The sequence below is a fragment of the Argopecten irradians genome, chromosome 1 (assembly GCF_041381155.1).
Source record: "Argopecten irradians isolate NY chromosome 1, Ai_NY, whole genome shotgun sequence".
Lineage (NCBI taxonomy): Eukaryota > Metazoa > Mollusca > Bivalvia > Pectinida > Pectinidae > Argopecten > Argopecten irradians.
In genome coordinates this window covers 48824893-48830892 of record NC_091134.1, presented here as the reverse complement: position 1 = coordinate 48830892, position 6000 = coordinate 48824893, and positions in this window count along the sequence as shown.

Genomic DNA, 6000 nt, shown 5'->3' with positions numbered 1-6000 from the left:
TTCTCCTTGGCATGCTCGACTTGGTTGTTAGATTCACTGGCACTCTGTCAGCTGCAGCTGCAGATTTCCACGACAAGAGAGGCTTTATTATACTAAAACATATTTCATCTGCTCGTAACACTATCGCCTAGTCTCGAATCACACACAACATTAAAAATTAGCCGTATCTCTGATATCTGGATTACTTGACGGAGTTGTTCAATCGTACAATGTATCCTCACCGTTTTATCAAAACAGCACTGAGTTTTACAAGACTTTTTAAAATGTTACTTTTTCAAAAAGAAGAAAAAATGAAGAAATAAATAAAATACTAACTGACTGTTTCTAACATTGCATTGTAATTATATTGTTATAAAAGAGTTCTTTACATTTACCAACTTAATCGTTCGTTTAATTTAAAAAGACAATGCTACCATTACCAAGATTAGCGCACACAGAGAATTAAGAACATTGTAATGTATACACAAAAAGTGAATGTAATAACAACTTTGCTCTAAAAAGATCCACGATACTTTTTAAAACAGCTGGTTTGTGAAACCGTATTAAATAGCCGTAATATTAATAATATTTTTGGAAAGTGGGTGTGTTTGCTTTGTTTCTTCAGTGGCCAGCTTCAGTGGGATAACGCTATAAAAAGGCTAACAGTTCCAATAATGAAGGGAGATAAGATGTATATACCACAGCCTCCGAAAACATACACATCCACACACTGCAAAATATTTCACACATAGAAGAACGTTCCTGGCTGTTAATATGACTTTTAATCAAACCAGGTGTGTAAGCTATATAATTAGGAAATCTTTATCATTTTCATTTCTGATGATAGAAATATAATTAAGGGACGGTAACAAATGTCGAGTTTCATCATTTTCGAAAGACATGAAAAGATATAGCTGTATAGTTTATATACATATGTACACATACTAAATGCTTTACATGATTGTTCTACATAAACAAAAGACTACATGGGAATAAACTGGAGAGAACGAGAAGTAAACTTTGTACTGTAAACCAACCGTCTTTCGCGTGCGATTTACTTTCACGAATTTCAAGTAAATTCGCGAAATTTTATCTCGGCGAAATACCATCTACGTCATATTTATTGATAGAAATTTCCATTCAATTTTTCAATCCGCGAATTTTAATCTTCGCTAACTTGTTTCGAAATGAAAATCGCGAAATTTAATAGCCGCGGAAGAAGATGTGTTTACAGTAGCTTATTACTGTTAGAAATTAGCGTTTGTGCATTGGTTTTATCCCTCGAATAAGTACAAAATAGGAAATCACGACATTTTCACCGTGAAATTTAAAAACTTATGTAGTACGCAAACAGCTTGATAATGATGTTTTCATTGTGTTCCGCGTTGGCCGAGTGGTTAAGATGTCTTGACATTTTACCACAAGCCTTCCACCTCTGGATCGCGTGTTCGAATCCCATGTGGGGCAGTTGTCAGTTACTGACCGCTGGTCGGTGGTTTTTCTCCGGATACTCCAGCTTTCCTCCACCAACACACGTGGCACGTCCTTACTTGACTCTGCTTGTTAATGGGACGTTAAATTAATAAACCTTCATTGTATTCTGTTTTGGATGCTGATACTGTTGTCTTACGTTGACAACTGTTGTAAATTAACTCTGAAAAGTAATAGGAAATTCTATATGCATTCGTTATATAATACAATTAAATTGATCATCAATTTTAATCGTTTAAAAACCTCATCAATTCAGATTTTTTTTCGAAAATATTTATTAATAACTCAAATTCTGTGTAATGCATTTTCAGGTCGCAAAACGTCGTACTTTTCCATCATTGTTTAAAAAACGTATTTTTTCCGTTCATTAAATATCTTTTAATTATCCAAAAATGTAGTTATCAGGTGTTAACTATGACATATAATTATACTATCAGTATGCTTTTATGAAAATATAGTTTTATTTGAAAGGGTGGAATTATTTGGCAATTAAAACAAATTAGATTTCTAAACCTATGTAGTAAACATTATCAATATATCACCATACAAATGAAGAGATAAATAGGTAATTTAGTTTTATATTCAATAAAACCATATTTCAATTAAATTCGCCTAGCTTTAATGAGATCGCACCTCAGGGGTGTAGTGAATCATGCCTGATTTTAATGCATTTAAGTCTGACCTTGTTACCCCGATATATCAATCTTACTGGGGCTTTGGAGACCTCAAGTGGTTTACATCGAAAATACATCATAGGGAATGAGGCGTTAAAGTCATCTGGAATAAAGAATACACATTCTGATAACAACTTAATGATGCTTTTACGTTCAAGAAACCTATAGTCCTTCAAGGCAATACAGGATTTTCGTATTGGTGAAAGGTCGTCATCACAAAGAACATTCGCAGGCCTACGTAAATGTCACTGCATTTCACTGTAAACGAAGATCCTCTTAATAGCATTTGAAGCTGAAGTTTTATACTTGTTATATTGGATTTTTTACTAAGATTTCCCCTAACAATTATTAAAGATTGTCGTTAAGTACATATCTCATTCATACAACATCATGATTTTGAAAAGCAAGGAGATGGAACATAACCTGTAAATCATGAAAAAGACATTTATCCAGTTTCCAAAGATTTAGTATGAAGTAGAAAGAAAATAAGTAAAGCGTCCCAGAAGTTTAATTAAGATTGTTTCTGTTTCATCGACGAAAAACAAATGAAAACTTGGATGTGGTAATAAGGTTTAATCCAAAGTATATATCAGGTGTTGGACCATATAAAAAGACAACCTGACATTTACGGCGACCATGTATTGTAAGGGTTTGTGTCGTTACTTTATCAAACTAGGCTGGCTTAATGGAATTCGAGAGAGAGAAAAATACACATAAGAATAAAAGATAATCCGGAACATGCTAAACTGGTATACTATGGATACCGAGGTATCATCAAACACACATAGACATCATATAAGTCATTGGGACATGATCACCACGCTTCTTATACAGGTCAATCATCATAAGTTCACTCTAAATCACCAGTTATAAAGGTCGAGATGGTGAAAATGACAAAACGGCTGCTCAGGATTTATCTATTCACTACAAACGGTATTAGAGAACATTTGAAAGCCACTGGCGGAGAGATGTACCAACCAAGACTCAAGGGGCCCTGTGTAGAAGGCCGCCATTTTGTCCCGGCGGAATGACGACACACAAACATAGCTCTATCTTCATAATCAATCTTATTTGCAAAATTTGCTAAGCTACAATAAAACTCGCTACGAATAATTAAGCACGTCCAACGAATCAAGTAATTACCACTTGAATAATGAATGTGTTTACACTAGGGTTTATCAAATGATACACTGTTTGTGTACACAGACGTAGTGGTATTTACATCTTCTTTACAATTCTATGGACACCAAACCGCTCTGATGTGATGTTATTCAGTCCAATTGGTGCGATAACATGCACTTGTTTCGTTCCATAGGGCCCCATGAGATGGGTCTTAGCAAAACAGTATTAACGTCAATTATAGTAGTATATGACGCAGATACGAGGATGTGCAAATCGAATAATTATATTCTTTTTATGCATGAACTTTGCTGCCCAGAAAATAGGCCATTGCTAACATTAACACATAAATCTGAAAAGGAGTGATATTTGAAAGTTGATATTCCATATAATACAACTTGATATAGTGTAATCGCTCAGTATTCGCGGATTACTCTTTACAACTTTCTGAAAAGTTACACTCACAAGTCTACTTGTTAATTAAGCATCATGGGGATTTCGGTAGTGTCTAGCTCCTGTGATTGGAATCTACATATCGCTCCCCAGCAGTCTCCTGATAGGATTAAAGTTGTCGCCTTGTAAGCCGAATAAAATACAGACAAATTTGTGTATTCTCTGGAGCATTTTACGAATGGTTTATGATCATGAAAGACAAGACAAAGTATCAGTAGTATATTGATAATTCACAAAGGAAAGTGTGACAAAACTTCTCCATTATCGGTTCTCACTTAAAACATAGCGCCTGCTTAATTGAAATAGAAACGCTTTCCATTCCATTGTTTGATATAGATATAAAATAAGTCAATAATTCGTGTGGAAAAAATTACCGAGGGAGCGTGCATGTCATATATTTATTTGTTTTTAATTCAAGTTGACCGGTCATATCCACTATCTAATATAATTATTTTACTATGTAGGATAGGGATTACAAAGTAAACAAATAAAACCTGGAAGTGGTGTATGCATACGGATAAAAGATGATAAGAAATTCCATTCACCGGATAGGACAATCAACATAAGGATTCAGGTACACCCTATTTCGATTGTTTTGGGATATAGGATTATTATTATCTTAACATGTTTATCATCTTCAGCACGACACTGTCTGGTGTATCTATTGTACTTTCTAACTGAGCCAGAGAGGATTGCCGTTGCGAGATCGATATGTGGACGTTTGCTATGACGTCATTTTGTAGTCCTGACGCAATTTAAATTAAAAAAGAGACAGGGGGCGGGAAGAAGATTATTTAGTATTGGTAGAAAAGAGATTGATACTAGCTCAAAGACCCATGCATTTGTAACGTCTGCAAACGATATGGAAAACATATTATATTTACGCAAGTAAAATATAAATAAAGGTTGCAAATAAGATACTTAAGAATGCTGCATATCACATAAGGCATACAACAGAATGGGCTGGCTGGCAATGTCACTTCGTTGATATGTTTGATACAAAGAAAAAGTTTTTTAAAAGACTAAAAAGTTTTATTTGATCATTTGATCCAAATATTTTATCTAATCACTTTTGCAAGGAGATGCAAAACGAATACACCATATTCCGCCCGGATCATACAGCAAGATAATGCATACGGGGGAGACAGCTCTTTAATGACACAGGCTTTTTTTTATAGAGTTAAGTCTTATTCTTATTCCCACCAACCACATTAACATAATCGATAAGAATGAATTATTAAAACTTTAATTTATCATATCAGTTTAAAACATTGTTAAATTATTTAGGCAGGAAACTGCTTCAAGCGGCTAAAAGAAAATAATTCTAGAATTTTTTTGGAAAAAGAAATCATCTGTCTGTCAGAAAGGATGAAACGAAATATCGTTGTCCTTTATGTTATTTTCTGTTATTTTCTCGAGTTTAAAACAATGGTTTCATGTCGATGATGATAAAGTGCACGATACATGAAGTTTCCACACAGTTCTATATAGTTCCTTTTGTCATATCCACCATATTGCGAGTGTCATAAACACGTCCACAGAACAACCAGAATGTGTCCCGCTAATCAGGATTTATGACGGACGTGGCCTCACAACACGCTGTACCATCTATTATCATTAGGAAGTGCGTGTGTTCGTGTTCAATTGCCAGACCAATTATCAGGTGAAACACGAATCTAAGGTTAATTAAACGACTCCCTATATCATGTTTTGTTTGCGATAAAAAGCTTCGATGGTAGTTTAGAAATGATATATGAAAGCTAAGTATTTTATTCATTGAAATCATTAGTCGCAGATGTAACATTGCACTATTTTGCAGAATTGATTTGCTAATACCAAATTGATATTTGCCTTACATTCCACAGTTCTAGTAATTATGCCATCAAATTTATCTTTATAACTACTAAATTTTCTTCAATTAGGATTATGATTAAGCGTAATCATTCGGCCCTGTTGATTATAAATGATACATTAAATAATAACTTCTATCTTATTCTTTTCACTGTTAATATTATACTTTTTCATAAACACCTTGTTGTCTGTAGTTTTCGAATTAGATAAACTTTATCCAATAACAGTCGGTTTAATCAAAGCCTTTCCTTCCCAGATTGTTTCATTGTCATTAATTAAAGAAAACATAAAAAAACATCATGTACCTGATGATAGAAGTCCTATATTAGTGCTTATGGAAACTTCAAAACGAAAAAAAAATATCCAATTAACAGTATACAAATATTACGGATAATTGTTGGCATAAAATACATTTTTGTTCTTGGACAAAACA